Here is an 18984-nt window from a genome sequence, read left to right as displayed (position 1 = left end):
CCAACAGCGCTCTTCCTCTCGCTTACAGTGGAGCTTACTCCTGAACACCAAGTCTCCTGTCCATTGCACCAGCTTACAACTGATTTATTCTTCTGCGTCGAATGTACACCATGGCTACACAGGCTAAGACGTAGCTATGATATAGTGTAGTCTGATGTGCACCTCGTGTGACATTGTGTTTTATCAATACAGACCAAACACAGACCTTTTCAGCTCTGATTGGCCAGTGTAGGAACTATATACTGAAATGGGTTTGTGTTCATCTTCTGCTTTTCTGGAGAAGATTGAGAAAAGTAGTTAGAAAAATATACACGTCTATGTGATACCTCATCACAACACTACATACAATCCAATGGCAGCCATATTATGGTGTGAAATATCAATTACATTAGTTTATGAAGTTGGGAATGTATGAAAAAGTAGAAAAATGTGAAGGATAAATGCATTTGCCTATAGAGGAAAACAGATAGATAGATAGATAGATAGATAGATAGATAGATAGATAGATAGATAGATAGATAGATAGATAGATAGATAGATAGATAGATAGATAGATAGATAGAATTCACAAAATAAATGCAAGATAAATGCATTCGCCTATAGAGGAAAACCTATTCCAAGCAAAATGATGATCCTGGAGGACAAAACCTGGCTGCATTTTATTACTGGATCATTCCCTTTTCTTGAGTGGTACAAACACTACTAACTAGCATTTTGGCATGCAGCACTGAAGTATAAACTGCCTTCGGTGGCATAGTCTAATGTGTAGGACGCACATACCTATGGCGTAGGCTCAACAGAGAAATATATATCAGCCTTTACTCATCCAATCTTACTTGCTTTTGCCAACACAACTATCTCTCTTTGCCTTTTTCTTTCTATTATTTGTTGTTTCTTGATCTCCTTTTAAAATCTCTCATCTATCCTGCTCAGGCTCTTTTATACTCTGTAGGTGCAAGGGGTTCTGCCTAACAAGCTGCAGAATAATAAAAAAAAAAAAACGGCTTGGCTGACAGTGTTTGCACATGAATAGGTAATCTGCCAGTTTCCCTATTAAACATTCCAGGGTGCACAGCACACTCAATAGCCTGAGCAGCTCTGCACCCCCCACAGACCCCATACTTACTTTACCACAGGGCAGTACAGTGAGTACTGTAGTGAGCATTGCTGCCACCAGTGTCTTTAGTTCAAATACCTCAGCTAGACAGCATCTGTGGGGATTTTACATCTTCTCCATTATGTGCCTACAAGGTTTTCTTCTGTCAGATTTTCCTATCACATGCCCAAAGTGGTGTTACAACTTAAAAGGTTGCTCCAGATTCATTCGGTGCTATCTTGAGTGTGGCAGGGTAAGTAAAATGGGCCTGCAGTACACTGCAACTGATGTTACCTGGTTAGGCTCTGGCCTACTATGCCATTTGAGAGGTTTTTCCTATGTTAAGACAGACGTGTATTGCCAATGCAAGTGCATGTTTTTAATTACTCCTTTGTTTGAAAAGGGTGCCCTGCTAGCAAGAGGTTATTCAGTAAAAGGGTATAACCACTGAGGTACAGGGCAGTAAAAGCACCAGGACGCACCTCAAGATGATAAAGGGACCGCCACAATAAAAAACCTTATGCCTTTATGGGAAGACATTAAGCTATGCAAGTGGCACCACAACATGAAAGACCGACTTTTGGCCAGGGTGGAAGCATGCAATGTTCACACATTACAATAGAAATTAAGCAACCCAAAAGAAGAGAAAGTGAGGCCAGAGAAAGCTGACAATACTGCTCATTTAATGCAGTTTTATGCAGAAGGAGTGTTCTCCTGCCCACCCTCTAGACAGCAGAATACTATTTTCCTTTTTGTGAATCACAAACTAACAAGATTTTTTTGAGACCTAGGGCTTCATTCATAAAATGATCTTAGGAACAAATTTGATTTTAAATCCCTTGGTTTTAATCCAAGTGAAAAATGATATATGAACTAGGATTTATAAGACCAGAAAATGGACCGAAAATATTTTCATACCTATGTAAATTGAAATGTATGCATATAAACATACTTTCGTGCATGCCAACCATGAGGCTACTGTTCACTGATTTTTTTTTCAGTCAGAAAACTTATTCATGATGGTATGAAATTTATACAAACCTTAGGCATAAAAAAAAATCAATTAGTCACTCGCCACTGCATGGATGTTCCTTTGCAAGTGACTGTAGATTTCAAATCTATTGATTTGCCTTCTCCATGCCTGGTATGGTAAACCTTCACAGAAAAAAAGTTCACAGCACACACTAAGTGCCCTAAGGTTTGGCCTCATTGATACATTTATGTTCATAGCAGTAAGCCACAGCTACAATACTTTGGAGTTATTCAATGGCATTTTATGAAAATGCACCATTGACTTGACCTTCTGCTCAATGAAGCATTTGAATATGCACAAATATGAGCCACACTTCCCTCCTGAAAATGTTTTCAGTTTTCCTTAATTTCTATTCTCTAATTATACTCCTCTCTCATACCATGCTTTGCAATGCTGGAAACAGGGCAAGCATCATGGTAGCCAATGAATGAGGTATTATTACTGGGGAGAACTCCTGATTTATGAATGATACAGCCAGGGTTGATGAACTTGGCTCCAGTTAATTTTTTGTCTCTGTATTGCATTTGTTATTAATTAAATATGCCTTTTCATGTGTTTTTAGGTGGGAGTTGGGTCTTTAATTCAAAAGCACGTTTCAATGTCATACACGACAGAATTTTCCAGAAATAGTTCATTTACAATATTTTAGCAAAGGTGTGCTTGGAATGGTATGAGAATATGACTGGATGCCTAAAATCTGGAAATGCCAAGAATAAACTGAGATTTCTTCATGGACACCTAAATACTCTTTGCTGTTTTTCACAATAGGTCCCTATTCCAGCCCATTGTATCAGGAATTCTCCATGAAAAAATTACAGTTTTTCTCAGCCATCACTTACAAAAAACATGGGATGAGAGACAGATAAAATAATTAAGTTTAGGGGGCAGCAGAAGGTTTGTTTTGTCTTTGCTTTTTCCATCCTTTAATTATTCCCTCTGTTTATTCCCTCATTGTGTGTTTTATGTACTTAATGCACTGCCTGTGTAGTTTTAGCCTCCATGGTTTTATTCCAGATGTGGAGAGATGTGTCTTCTCATGTCACTACTGATTGTTTTTGCTGCTGAAGCCTTGTAAGCAGTCTCTTATTGTAGAATCTGTCTTAAATGTTTCCATTGCAAGTACCTTGTTTGAGGTCTGTTCATACAGAATTTGTCATTTTCCTGTGTGAATAACTATCGATAGATAGATAGATAGATAGATAGATAGATAGATAGATAGATAGATAGATAGATAGATAGATAGATAGACAGACAGATAGATAGATAGATAGATAGATAGATAGATAGATAGATAGATAGATAGATAGATAGATAGATAGAGTAAGGGATGGCCAGCAGCACAACCCAGCTGGGATGCCCACAGACTAAAAGGATAGGGGAAGGCAGCTACTTGTGGACACCATCTCCCCCAAAGCACTAGATGGCAGTTTCCCTGGACTACAGCAGTGCCCCAAAATCACACAGGGCACTATGGGACATGTGCAGCCCTGCTGGGTACCGTGGGTGATGCCAGGGGATGCTGCAAGAGGACTGGAGGAGTCATGCCTCATGCGTAGTCTAGAAGTACTCCAAAGTCATGGGGACAGAAGCCCTGAAGTACTTCCTGGCTGAAGAAAAAGCAAGTTCTCCATCTGACCTGGAAATGCTAGCAAGTCACATGGACGGAAAGACAGAAGCACTTCCGGGTCGAGGATTAGATAAAGGACTAATGTGAACCCAGCAAGCGAGCCAGACTCAGGAGGTAGTAGACAATGCTTGCTGGGAGGTGTGGAGGAGAGAATTGTTCTTTAGTGTGTGTATTATTGTTATTACTTGCCCGCTATTTGTGGCTGAGGTGCTTAGGACACTGTTTATAAGAAGGCAAAGTATTAAAATATTTCTTAGTACTTTTACCCTGTGTCCTGAGCATCTGTCTGTTGGGTTTAAATGGGCAACAGTGACCTCTAGAGTTCACAACAGATAGATAGATAGATAGATAGATAGATAGATAGATAGATAGATAGATAGATAGATAGATAGATAGATAGATAGATAGATAGATAGATAAAAAACAGCAATGATTACAAAGAAAGTGAGATGTCGAGTGAAAAAAAAGCAAGACGATGCACAAAGAAAGAAGAATGCAAGATATAGCCAGTGAAACAGAAGAACTTACAATTTTACCTTAACCCCGTTGTAAAAAGCTGCCATTTTTCTATTCGTGTCTGCAAAATAAAACATTATTATCTGTGTGTGTGTCCAGTCCCTCAGAGAAATCTGACTGACAGGAAGCACTAGGCAGGTGAGGATGACAAACTTAGGATACCAAAAAAGCATAGGAGTAATGTTGAGAGTCACCTTTAGACATGAGAAGTATTCTCAGCACCGTGGGTAATGGGTTCACCGCAGTTGATGTTGTTCCCATCTACCGCTAGTGGCAGTCAGAAAGCAGACGGGGTGCTCCAAAATGATAGAGTCTGAGAAGCATGTTTTACGGGAACATGATTGTCAGGAAGCACTGGCCAAGAAAAGTTGAAACAAACAAGGATGCTGAAGGCAAGAGATGTCAAATATTTTTAAATTTAGACAGGAAACACAGCTAGTAATACCGTTTCCTGTTTATTATTAATTAACATAAATATTTGCCTGTATATTATCAAATTGTATAAAGTTGAAACATCAAACTAGAGATTGCTGAACACACCAGTCCACAAAGACAAATGTAATAAAAATGCTGATTTACTTCATCTTCATTTGGTCAGATGAAAGGACAGTGTATTTTTTATACCATAACATATTTTATCATTAATTTCATGAAATGGAAAAATTAGCATGCAGCCTAAAGGCAAAATTAACAAATAAATTGGGAAGGAAACTACTCTAAACACTATATTATTGTAGCCAGATCATTACTTCTTGGTTTTTTGTTTTTTTTATTAGAGCATATTGTGCCAGTTTTATTATTTAAACATTGTACCACAAACCATAATAAGTGGCATCAGTAGCCAAGGGTGAAAAATCTAGCCTTGGAAAATAATCCAAGTCCAAGTCTTTCAAATATTAAAATGATGCGTTTCAGTCTTAGAAAACGTTTACTAAAGCCAAATTGCTGCCACAGGAACAAAGTGTTTCTGATTTTTTTTTTTTTCAGGGACATCTATTAACGGAACAGGAACGGTGGACTAAGCATGTTAGGATCAGACATAGAAAATGTCTTCAATTATTTATTTTTGTTTATACATGTTATAGACTATTCATGGAAAATACACTGGAATATCATCCAATGTCCAATATAAAGATTGCTTAGCGCGTAAAAGACAAAGGCATCCTAGACTTACTTTGAACCTGAGATAACTTGCTTTGGGGTGTCGACATTGTCCACTACTTCATAATACCCCACTCTTGGGGTGTTTCTGGCCTGGATCTTCTCCTGCCACAATAGCCTTCATCTTTTCCAGGACTATGTTGGCTTTTAAAACTGATATGTACACAGTAAAAACAAAAACATTCGCCTTAAATGTGTACTGTACAGTACAACTGCACTTAAAATAAAATCTAATTTCTAAATCATAATGAAAACATTGTAAAGAGCATGAGGCATTAATTATTAAAAAATAATGGTAATACATGCACCCCATAGAGTTGTGTCATTGCTATTGTCATTTGAAATACTCAATGAGATTTCCTCAAGTACTTTCATTCAAATTTTCATACTGCACTGTTAAAAAGTGTCTGTGCCTTCCTTATCTCCTCTAATACTCTAAACCATTGACACTGATTTTTTTTTTTCAAACCTTTAACCAAAATCTTGCAGTTAATAAAGGCCACATAAATGAACAACTGACACTTTTTTTAAAACTTACATTATTTTTCTACTGAACCTATACTTTTTTCATGGCGCTGCATAACACCTGTGATGATTAAAACCTTTTTAAGTCTATAAAGTCTATATAAATCTGAATACTAGGCAATCAAAGAATAAAGTGAAATAATCCTTTGCTCTTTGTAAGGCCAAAAACAGAACATTCAAATGAAATGCAGCACAAAAGATCAGATCATCAAGATGAATGAACACAGAAGCAAGCATTCCCAGTCTGATTTTTGTAGACACAGAAGGAGAGAGTTTCAAAGGGATAGCAAGTCAAAGCTGAAGGAGCGCTCCCTGGGAGGTACATATGTAAGCCTAGAGTTAACATGCAGATCTCAGGTTCAGAACTAAGGATATACCGTACATTGGGGTGAGTATGACTCACTAATATTAAAAGCCTTTGATCTTTAAACTGTTTTTTTTTTTTTTGTGATGAGTAAGTAGCATGGCCTTGAAGATACACAAATAACACTGAGAGAGAAAAACTGCCAGCAAGACTGTTTGAAAAGCAAAAGCAATTTGCCACCTTCAGTATTTTTCATGCATTATTTCTTTATACATAGATAAAAGGATTTGTAATATACTGCTACTTTATATAATATTTTAAAAATGCACCTGCTTAAGTAGGTACAGTAACACCAAAATCATATATATTATTTTACATGTCACTGTATATATTATATAGGAGAGCATTTATTGTGTTAAAAATAATGTACTATCTGGAATTGTGCCCTAGAACTGTATAAAGTGTAGAGTAAACATCAAGATTAACGATTTAATTTCCACCTCCACAAACATAATAAAGTAAACATATATTACGCATATATAAAGAGTTGATAGAGCAAGATACAGAAGACAGGCAGATATGGAAAAAGATGACCTGCTATGGTAACCCCTTACGGGAGCAGCCGAAAGAAGAAAAAAATTAAGAATAAATATATAACGAGTACATATTACAGTATATAAATACATAGCACTTTATTTGCCAAAAGCTTGTGGATTCTTCACACCTCCCTGTTTGCATCAGCTGCACAGCACTCTGGGTAATACTATTAAAGGGGTAGGCTCACATATTAAACATGCAAAAAGACATTACCTTTAAGACACAAATACGCCAACACATTTTCATTTTCCTTCTGCATGCAACTTTTGTTTAAAAAGTATTTGCAAGTTTTCTGCTTCTTTTTCTCCGACTACTGGGATCAGCATTATATATCTGGGGGATTGTATACAGCTCTGTGATGTCATGCTGGCCTCAGAAAGCATCATAGGGTGCTGAAGTAAAAAAGAGTTGGTCTAAGCCAGCCACAAAACTGAATTTCCATTAAAACATTATTTTACATATATATATATATATATTATACACATAAACATATACACACAAAGGTCATATTCACTGCAAAAAACAAAAGAGCGAATCTCGCCAATCAGCACTACTAATCAGTAGTGTGTCATTTTATCTGTCACTGAAACAGGCCAAGTCCATATCTTTTGCTCTTTAAATTTCAGTAGCGCTAAGACTTCCCATTCTATGCAGAGTGAAAGAGTAGTGTTTTTACTCTGAACAGTATTAGTAGCGAGTTGTGACTATGGACTTTCCTTCCCATTAAAAGCCCTGTTAGGTTCATGCCAATAGATTTCTCTCAGAAGGGGATGGACACAATAATTAGAGTCTTCCTTTCACAAAGTTCTTTTTTTCCCTTGTAGCCTGCTATGTGTCAACTGCCTGGAGGTTAGTAAAGGTTCAAGCTAGGTATCTGATTAATGAACATTTTCAAGGCGTTTCTGGACAGTTGTGGTTGCTGCCTAAGCGCTACCTTCAGTCCAGTAATAACTTACCTTGTTCTTATAGATGAGTAATCTGGAGTGATGAAGTGAGATGAACATGCAGGTGAGACTTTTCACTTTCACTAATATGTGCACTCTATACACATTACAATAGCATTAATACTACTACTACTCCTATCACGCAGTCTGATACTGCACATTTAATGCTAACCTTGATATTCACAAATATCTATTACAGGCCACTTCCATTATTTATCTGCGGGAATAATGGACTCGTTTTGTCTGTTCTTTGTGTCTTGCCCACCCCACCATATAATGTGTAAGAAAACAATGTTTAAAATATAATGTGAGGTGTCTACTAGAAAACAGTCTTCAATTATGATATCTATTGAATTCTTAGATTCTCAATGACTCTAGAACCATAAGGTATCGGTACTTTTGTCTTTTATTGGGTTAAAGTCTTTTCCATCCCCGGCATGAACTGGCCTTCCTTGCTGTATCAATTTAAACACTGTCTGTATTTGGTAATCATTCTCAATTTAAACAGTGTCTGTATTGGGTCATCCTGCTTTGTGGCAGCTTATGTAGTGACACAGGTGCTTGGTTGTTACTGAATTGATATATTACTGGCAGCATCAATTTAAGCACTGATATTTTCGCCATCTGAAGGAGAGTGTGTGACAATGTATCGACCACCACCAGAGTTTTCCCTGGTGCATACTCTGTTGTCTCACCACACTGCATCTGTAACAATAAAAAGATCTGACATCTTATAAGAGCTAACAGTTTATCAGTGGAATTATATAATTTTTTGGTTTGTAATTAGAGTTTGTCTTTAAACAAACATTGCTATATGGTTGCGAGACATGGACTCTACCCAGTGACCTAAGACGAAGGCTGGACTCCTTTGGTACTGTCTCTCCGGAAAATCCTTGGTTACCATTGGTTTGACTTTGTGTGGAATGAGTGGTTGCTCATGGAGTTCCCAATTGAGGCACATTACCTGCATCGTGAGGGAGCATCAGTTATGGCACTATGGCCATGTGGTGCGTTTCCCTGAAGGTGTTCCTCATTGTTGGGGACCAGATTGGGTGGACCAGGCCAAGGGCTCGCCCACGTAACACCGGACGGCGGCAGATAGAGGGTCATTTCCAGAGGGTGGGACTGAACCGCGTGTCTGCCAGGGAGGTTGCCAACCGGGATCCCGAGGTGTTTCGTTCCAGTGCAAAGCTCCCCAACTTGACTTGAAAGTCATTTTCACTATATTTATAGGTCCATTCTTCAGGTATGGAATCTTGCTTTATCCCCAAGGTCCTCATTAATATAGTCACTTTTGCAGTATCTAAAACTTTTCTATTACTTTATCAGTTTCTGAAACAATCTGAAATTTTCTAATTTCTATTGCATTTTGTACACACGTAAAGATGGCAAATTCATGTGTAAATAAGCACTGCCACATGAAGCATGTCCTCTATTCCTATTGATAAGACACATGTATAAAAACAAGAAATGGCAGATAAGTCAAATATGGCCAATGCTCCTTTTTAATGCAAGGGAACACAGGACTCTAGACTGGGTAATGCCTACCCTTCAAGCTCCTATCAAGCTACAGAAAGAGGTTGACTCTAAATGTGACCGTATCTCTTAAGTTATTACCAGACATAGTCAATTCCATTGAATGGACAGCCTGGAGATCTTCTTTAACCTCATGCCCTTTACTGTATGTTGAAGTGTTGAATAGCTAAGAGTTTCATGAACAACAAAGTCTACCAAATGTACATGAGATCTGCTAAACTTCATTGCAGTTGACCTCCATTTGTAGTATAAAGCCACCTCTTTTTCAGACAGCAAATTACTGCAAAGCTTGGATTTAAGTTATAAGGACAGGCCAGAGTTGTGAAAGACAAATGGTAAATGATGAAGAGGAGCGTTAGGTATGCTACTGGGTGGGACATTAGACCACCTACTTCATCTGATAGATAGTGCAACCCAATTCTCTAGGAATGGCGTAGAAAATAAGCAGAATGGTGTCCCTTTTGTGTTTTTTTGTATTAACAGTTGAGTTTATCCCTTCCAATTGGCTTTCATTTTCTTTTCTAAAAGACATGTTGTTTGTTGAATTTTGGCCTAACTTTTGTCATTCTGCATTTGTGAACATTAAAATAACATCACCTTGATGTGGTCCCAGAAGTGTACTTCACTTTGCCAAAATTTTTAGGAGTTTGTTGTTTTATCAGCTGTATGTCATCAAATAATGTGTAGTAATATTTTTAACAGTCTACTCTGAATACATTTTATAACAGTACAACACTGAAATGAATGAAGGAATGAATTAATGTTCTGTATTCTGTTTGTTCTACACATATTAGATAAATGTTAACTTTGTCATTCATTATTTTGTTTCTCCCAAAAAATTATAATATACATGCCAATGCCTTCTAATATTTGTAAGCATTAATTCATTTAATGCAAAAACGTTTATGGGGTCATAGTTATATCACATGAGAGACAATTAAAAACATCTAGAAAGCATTATAAAAAAATCATCAGGAGACCTCTGTCTGCCAAAACCAGCTCACAACATCCTGTAACTCAAAGAGAGAGAGATACGTGTTTAAGGGTAATGTGGCTTGTATAATTTGGGTTTATTTTATGTGTCTGTTTTGTTTCTAGTGGTTACCGAATATGAAAACTTTTTTTTTTTATCTTAGGAACAGCACTAATGTTAACACCCGGCTTTTTAGACTACATAACAGTGGACAACAAAGATTTTTCTTCCTGAACAGTTTTGTTTGTATTTTATCGATTTTGGCTGCTGATCACAAAACTCACCTTTACATTTTCCTGTCACATACTATTTTATTGCTGTTACCTAATTTCATCTTAAAAAGACTTCTTCAAAACCAAATTTATTTCATTTGAAACAGGAACAGCTAGGAAATTTATTGCAGAGGGAGCTACCACTGTACTACACACCAACACAGCAAATGCCCAGGGTTGGGGCCATGCTAGTGGCTAAGTTACAATGTTCTTTGCATTACCCATCGAGTGACAGAGACATTGCGCACAGAGGCAGTGAGCTTGCAGTTGCTTCAGTGGCGCTGCGAACCTGTGAGGCGAAATGAACCTGCGGTGGCCTTGGCAATGGACAAGTGGCCCTCGACAGACGTGTCAAACATGTTTTGGCATGTCACCCCATTTAAGACGATCTCAAAAGAGTTAAAAAATCTCACAATATAGAGTACAACATCTGGATCATTTATGATGCTATAAAAGAAGTGTTTCACTGTCTCGGGTCTCCCAAGTACTGTTGTTTCATTTGCGAATGAACATTACATTACATTAAAAAGATCTGGCCACTCCATAAGCATTTACTTCCAGGGAAGAAAAGTGTGCCAGAAAAACCTCTTGTTGATCCAACAATGATATGTTTGCCTCCTCTTCATATAAACCTTGGACTGATGAAAAATCTCATGAAAGCAATGAATAAGGAAAGTGAAGGATTTTGGTATTTGAGACAGATGTCTCCAGAAATAATTGATTGGCATCAATGACAAGACATTTGAAGATCTGCTATTGGGGCCAGAGGAAATCATATAGAAGTCATTCAAGGATATTGTTGAGACTTTTCTAGGCAACTACAGAGCATCAAACTACATCCAACTGGAGGGCAACATGCTTCTAAGCATTCAAAATCATGAATGCAACATGTCGCTAACAATTCATTTTTTGCATTTACACTTAAGACTTTTTTCCTTCTAATTTTGGTGTTGTCTGTGAGGAACATGATGAATGGATTCTTCAGAACATTGCAACAATGGAAAAGCAGTATCAGAGCAAAAAGAATCCATTAGTTATGTTGGATGCTGAAATGAGATGAGTACAAACAAATCAGCAGAAAAACATTTTGAGCTCAAATTAAACACAGTAATTTCAATAAAAGCTCATTACCTGTTTCTCTGAATTCTTATGACATACCACCAATCTTCTGAAATTACATTTGTGCTCAGCTTATCATAATCACCAAAAATTCTTTAGAAAGCAAACTTCTAAAAAAATTTGCTGTCCCGTGTAATAAGCTTTCTTCAGCACCCTGTTGCTCAATTCCTGTAACTCTGCTTTTACTTTGGCCTTTTCTGTGAGCCACTTTTCTCTTTACTGCACTAGTTTTCCAAATGCTGCTCTCAGTACCAACCCCGTCACGTCAATCCCACCACACATTGTTTACTAAACGCACTGACAATCTGCACAATTGTTCCCATGAATTAGTTAGTAGTAGTAGCCTTCAAAAATAAAAGTCAATGCCAATATGAAAAAGCATAAAACAAAACAGATTGACGGCCACTAAAAGAGAACAAGACAATGAGTTTTAATTAAGAAAAAATTAAAGGGCTCTGAAATTAATGGATGGATGAGAATAAAATACAATAACTGCCAAACAAATAAATCCATATATTTGGATGTAACAGTGAATTTAAGTTACTTCTATTTTTATCACAGTATTATTTTTTCGAGTCAGCCAGAGATTGGGGTGAGTAACTGTCATTCAACTGAGACTATAGCATGCAAATTATTTACCACAAGTTAAACTGCAGAAGCAGACTTTTTAGCATGATAAAATTAGATAATTGTCAGTGTACATTACTGTGTACAATAAAAAGTGAAAAAAAATCATTCTGAGCAACAGTGCCATCTGGTGAAGGAAAAGTCACATTGACAGCAACAATAAGTAAAGGTATTCTAGCCTTAGCTGACAACAATGGAAAACCTTTGCATTTTATACAAGCACAAATTACATCAGGTTAGTTTATTTGAATTTCAAAGAACTTCTGTAAAAGTACAGAATGGCATTTCATTTAGAGCAGATGATCCAGCCTTGGAACTTTTTCAGGTTTATGAAATTCTTATCTTTACCTGGTTTTAAACACCATTGTTATATAGCTGCATACTCATACATATTACACTAAAATGCACATCTACATAATAGAAAAAGAAAATAATCTCAAAAGTCATAAATATGGTAAAATCAAATATTTTAATGTAAAAACCTGACTGGAAGACGGAAGTCCTGATACACATTTACTATTTTGTCATGAGATGCTCTTCTTAAATAAATCAAAATATATATTATAAACTTCCCAAACCTGCTTAATTCAATTCAGAATAGCAGCTAGGCACAAGGCAGGAAGTACCCTGGACCATTTACGGTTTCACTGGATTGTCCACTTACACATACACATTTGCACTCACCCAGAGCCAGTTAAGAGCAACTATTGAGTAAAACACACACACACACACACAGATATTTGGAATGTTACAGGAAAACCTCTGCAACTAGTAGTAAAACTTACACAAACACAGATAGAAAGTGCAAACGTCACGCCAAAGGATTCAAACCCAGTAACAGTCCTAACCACCATGCCACCATGCTACATTTCTTAAACATCAATTAGTATTAAAGAAGAACAGTACACATATCAGAAGAAAATAAATAAAGATGTGTTTCTGATCTGGAACTGGAGCACCACAAGCAACAGTCCTGTCTCCTTTTCTTTTCAATCTGCACACCTCCAACTACAAATAACAACATCAGGTCATGTCATTTGCAGACATTCTCAGATAATTCTGCACTAATGGGGTGTATTGATAAGGGAGATGAGACACAGTATGGGAGTCAGGTAGAGAACTTTGTTTCTTGGTGTAAAAGAATTGCCTGCATCTTAACATCAGCAAAACGATGATTATTGACTTCCGCTGCACCAAACAGACTCTATGTCTGCTCACTATTCAGGAAACAGCATGAGAAGTTGTGCTCTTCTGCAGGCACTTTAGGGTCCACATCAATGACAGGAAGGGCTGGTTTCGGAGCACAGAGGACCTATAAAAGAAAGAGTAGAGCTGGCTCTTTTTCTTTAGGAGACTGCATTCCTTTAATGTGGATAATGACATCCTTCACATCTTCTACAACTCTGATGGTCAGTGCAGTTTTGTACATTGTGGTGTGCAGGGCTGGTAACATCACTTCAAGAGAGGCCAACTGAATCATTGAGCTAATTAAAAGGGTAAACTCAGTTGTGAGACACTCTCTGAAGCCCCAGGGGTATTAGCAGAAGAGAGAATGAAAACAAAACTGTCTGTCATTATGAACAATGCTGCACATCCTCTCTCTGTCACACTAACACTGAGGACTTTCAGCCAATGAATTGTTCAGACAAAGTGTGTCAAGAAACTCTACTGGGTCTTCTTAATACCAACAGCAATACGTCTGTATAATGCTTTACTGGAACTGGGAGTGCCAAGTCACAAGTTTTCTTTTCTTCCTTTATAAATTTGCCTTCCTTTTTAGTCATTCAGATGTGTCTGGCCATAGTGTACACAGTATATATATATATACTTATTTGTAGTTGGAGATCCACAAAGGGAGAGAATGAATTATATATCATAAAGTTTTTTTTTTTCCCTGAGCTTTCGGCTCCTGCCAGGAGGCGTCATCACAGGATAATGATTAGATATACAAGAATCAAAGGCAATATATAGCAAAATTAGGTTGCTGAGGGGGGAGGGAGATGGTGAGTGTGTCCCTGGCGGGGTTGGGGGTGTTGGTCGTAAAGTTTAATTTATTATGAGGATGTTCTTCTTCTTTAATTTTGCATATGCTGGGTTCATGTCCAAATGTAATGCCGTTAGCATATGCAAACTTAAGAAGAAGAAGATCCTCATAATAAAGAAAACTTCACGACCAACACCCTCCTAGCCCCACTTCATTAAACCCCCACCCCCACCCCGCACACACTCACCTACCCTCCCGAGATATTTATCTATTTATGTATTTATTCAAAGAGCACCTGAAAAAAGCTACATTTTCTGCAGGGGATAACTAAAATACCTATCTATGATTTACGTTAATAAAAGGTATTTAAGGAGGTCACCTAAAAACAGCACAGAACAAGAAAATATTCATTTTCAGTGTATTACTAGCATAATGGACACAATAACATGAAGACATGATTACATCTGCTAAGGCAGAGGGATAAAACAATAAAGGGAGGAAGTTTTAAGAAAGGGAGGAGAGAATGTTGTGATGCTAAAAGACATTTCTTTTAAATAAATGTAGACGTGAGAGCAGTGGGCTATGATTCTCTAGTAGTCTTCCAAATGTCCTTCCAGGTGTTTTCAGTCTTTACTCACCAGTCCAGCCATTCATTTTCATTTTATCTTATTTGTTTCAGGGTTAAAGGTGCCAGAGCATATCGCAACAATACTAGCAGGTAGAAAAGCATAGACACAGAGCCAGCTAATTTCATGGCACACTCAACCTGGGCATATTTAGATTTGCCTGTCATCCTTAAATGTGACTTTTGGTATGTGTGTGTGTGGGTGAATGATGAAAATCCACACACAGAAAAGAGAAGAGCATTCAGACACCACACACAGAGATCAGGCCAGGATCTGAACCTCATCCACCCGATCTGTGAGGCTGTTGCGTTAATAATTGCATCCACTTCTACATCACTAATTCATAATTACCAGTTTTAATAATTACCAGTGAAGGCCTGCTTTGTTACTCTGCCAAGAGATGCAGCTCTATGAGCTATTGTAAATGGCAAACTAAATTAGGTCATAGGAAGTTAGTTCAGGTCTCCCTCCAACACTCACAGCTTGTTAACCCCGGCATTGATAGACTGCATGGTGGCAGTAGAACTACTCTCCGGGAGGCTAGTCTTCACAGTACACATGCTGCGTCTGTTGCATTTTAAATACATTTATTTTTCATCAGCTATTCATAGGATACATTGGGGACTGACACTCAGAGGAGTGTGCACCATTTGTGCAACAGGCCAAGGTTTAGTTTTCATTGCAGACAAACTGAAAAGGCTATAAAAGACTGTTTCACTTCACAAATACTACAAGTCCAAACTTCATGTTAAAAATTAGAGATGACCGTTTAAAATCAGTAAAGACCAGCAACAAAAAAAATGGAAACACTGGTAAATTCATTTATCATTTTTTCAGAAGTTACGTTTAGAAGTGGACTATGGTCGCTTTCCACTTGGAGACTAACAAATACGTATACCGTACAGCAACATCATGACAGTAGATAATCAAAACATGATTTACAGTCAAGGACAGAATGCACGGCTATAAATCTCACATACAGTGGCTGCCAGTGGTGGAGAGTTTATGGGCACAGACGAAGAAAACATTTTCTGTGCAGAAGACAACCTATTCAAAACAAAATATTTTTCCTTAAAATACCTTTTAAATGTTACATTTAGTAGATACTACAAGGCAAAAATAGTTTATTATCAGGAGTATTATACTTTTTTCTAATTAAAACAAACTATTTCATTTTCTTTATTAATTCATTACTTGAGCCCTTTCCTGTTATAGGCTTCAATGGTGCTGGAGCAGATCCTGGCAAAATTGCACACAAGGTTGATCCTTGGATGGAGAGACAGCTGTCCATTAATTTATTTTTTAATTTTTTTTAATTTTTTATTTTTACATTTTAACCTGTTTTTCAGTTTTCTTACTCAAATATAAAATAAGGGCAATCACTGTATAGTTGTTTATACAAGTAAAATAAACTGAAGGATACATTAACGAACATTAGTACTCTTAAACCTGCCTAGTTTAGCACTTTACAAAATATTATTGGCTCTTCTGTGATGTTCATCTGCTTAGACACAAACAGGTTGCACTACCATATTCTTTTAAGGAAGATGTTTACTCCAGAACTACACAGTGTTGCTTTTCTCTTAACATACATTAGTGGAATTGTCTTCTTTTTGTGGATTGCAATATCCAAAATAGTTCTAATAGTTTAAATACGAGGTGCTATCAAAAAATATGGTGAATGTTTTAAAAAAGAAATGCTTATTGCAGTAAAAGATTTACTACTAGTCACCCTCAAAATACACTCCTCCACTTCGAATGTACTTATCCCAAAGCTCCTGCCACTTTGCGAAGCAGTTCTGGAAGTTTTCTTTCGAGATTGTCTTTAGTTGGGCTGTTGTGGCTGCATGGATGTCCTCAATGGATTGAAAATGTTTGCCTTTCACGGTCATTTTCAATTTAGGGAACAGTCAGAAGTTGCAAATAAGGTGGATGCGGATACAGCGTAATGTTTTTATTCAACAAAAATTGTCGTACTAGAAGGGATGTGTGACAAGGAGCACTGTCATGATGAAGAATGAAACCGTTTCAAGATTTTCCTTGGTTATTGATGTTGAAGGACGTGCTGATCTTTTCTCGTCTTCAACCGAGTCAGATTCATTACGAAATCTTAATTGTCGGTGCAGTGTCACCAAAAAACGATTTTAACATCTGATGTGTTTCCTGAGCTTTTTGCAATTTGGCACACAAATGATTTACAGTATCAAACAAATTGAAATTTGTCACAAACTAGGCTGTAGGATGGACATGTCAGAACCTGCATTGAATTGTTTTGCGTTGCTCTTAGATGATGCTCTACATCAACATTCACTGTACTTTTTGATCACACCTCCTATAGTCTGTAATCTCATAGCTTCGTTTCAGTATAATAATGATATTTGGTAGATACATTTAATTATGTTTTTTTTCATAGCTCCACAATCCATACTAACCCTTACCTTCACTGCTGTTCTCTTTCTGGTTTTCTGTGGTGGCAATCTGCGCCGCCACCACCTGATCAAAGCACCGTGATGTCCTTACATTGATAGATTGAAGGCCAGAAGTCCACATGACCATCATCGTCTAATTCTTCCACTTGAAGCCTGAAAACCATGAGGACTGATTGAGATCATTTATGGTAGGTAGAATGCCTAGTGGGGACTGAGTGGTCTCTTGGCCTCTGAACCCTTCCAGCCCTCTGAAGTTTGTTTATTTTTGTTTTTTCTGTCCTTCCTAGCCATCAGACCTTACTTTATTCTTTGTTAATCAGTATTGCCTAATTTTATTTTTATATTTTTTCTTTCTTTTTTCTTTCTTCATCTTGTAAAGCACTTTGAGCTACATCATTTGTATTAAATTGTGCTATATAAATAAATGTATTTGCTGTTGTTGTTGTATACCGAGTATCACATATTGGTCTCAGTATTGTTTTATTTTACAATGTGCCTGATCATTTAAGTAGGTTCTATACCTGCTTCTAAGCATTAGGAAGAATAATATAATAATAATAATAATAATACATTACATTTATATAGCGCTTTTCTCACTATGCAAAGAGCTCATAAAATAAGAACATTGTGCCATGTAAACACTTACATTCAGTGCAAAAACTGTTCTCACAGCTCAGATCTCCCTTTCTTGTATTTGAAATTAAAAGTCTTGTTACTCTGTAAAATGTTGCACTTGCATGCACTGCTTGTACCTCTGACATAAACTTTGTAACATCATGGATTTGTTCATAACATACACTGTTCTATGCTGTGGTCTGTTGAGGGACCAACACAATTTCAGGGATACCAGATCTCTGAATAAATTGATCAGAAAGTCAGTTAAATTAGGGCTCAATGGAAGCATAAAAGAATGTGATGGCAAATTTAGGGACCAACTGTGATAAATGGTGTACCTGAAGCCACAAGTTTATTTCATCTTGATGTGCCATGAATTTTAAGTAAGGGTTTCTTTTTCTGTAGTCAAAACTATATAATGCTTTTTCTTCATTCGACCCTTCTTTGCTCTATATTTGAGCTTCTGTAAAATCTTCGGACAAAGATTAGTACTGATCTTATAATGGTGATAAAATGCAGCAAGTCAACAAAAGAAAACCTGTACCTGCTGCACTTGAAGAAGGCTCCATATGTGCAAGCTAAATGTTAAGTCTGGATATGACGGAAGCTGTGTCAATGACTTTACAATTTAACTGTGCATTTTGGTGAAATGTATACTGCAACAAAAATGTACATTTTGGTCAGTCGTTACACCAGGTTTTTTATTGCCAAACCTTATGTAAATAATATTTAATGAAAACTGCTCCATTGTAATAGCCTAGACAACCAACTATAGAATGTTCATCCATTTTCACACCCATTCTAAACTGAAAACACTGGGACAATTCAGATTAGGAGTTTTAATGACAACGGTTACAAAATAAAACAGGAGGCTCAGAAAGATGCTGCTGAATTTTGTGAAAACATCCCAAGAATGAGTACACCATGTTCATTCCTGCAGAATTATAAAGGAGAAGCAAATGTTCTGTGGAGCTTGGGCTTATTTCACTAACCCGATCCT

The sequence above is a fragment of the Polypterus senegalus genome, chromosome 6 (assembly GCF_016835505.1).
Source record: "Polypterus senegalus isolate Bchr_013 chromosome 6, ASM1683550v1, whole genome shotgun sequence".
In the NCBI taxonomy this organism is placed as follows: domain Eukaryota; kingdom Metazoa; phylum Chordata; class Cladistia; order Polypteriformes; family Polypteridae; genus Polypterus; species Polypterus senegalus.
Note: the sequence above shows the minus strand (reverse complement) of the source record.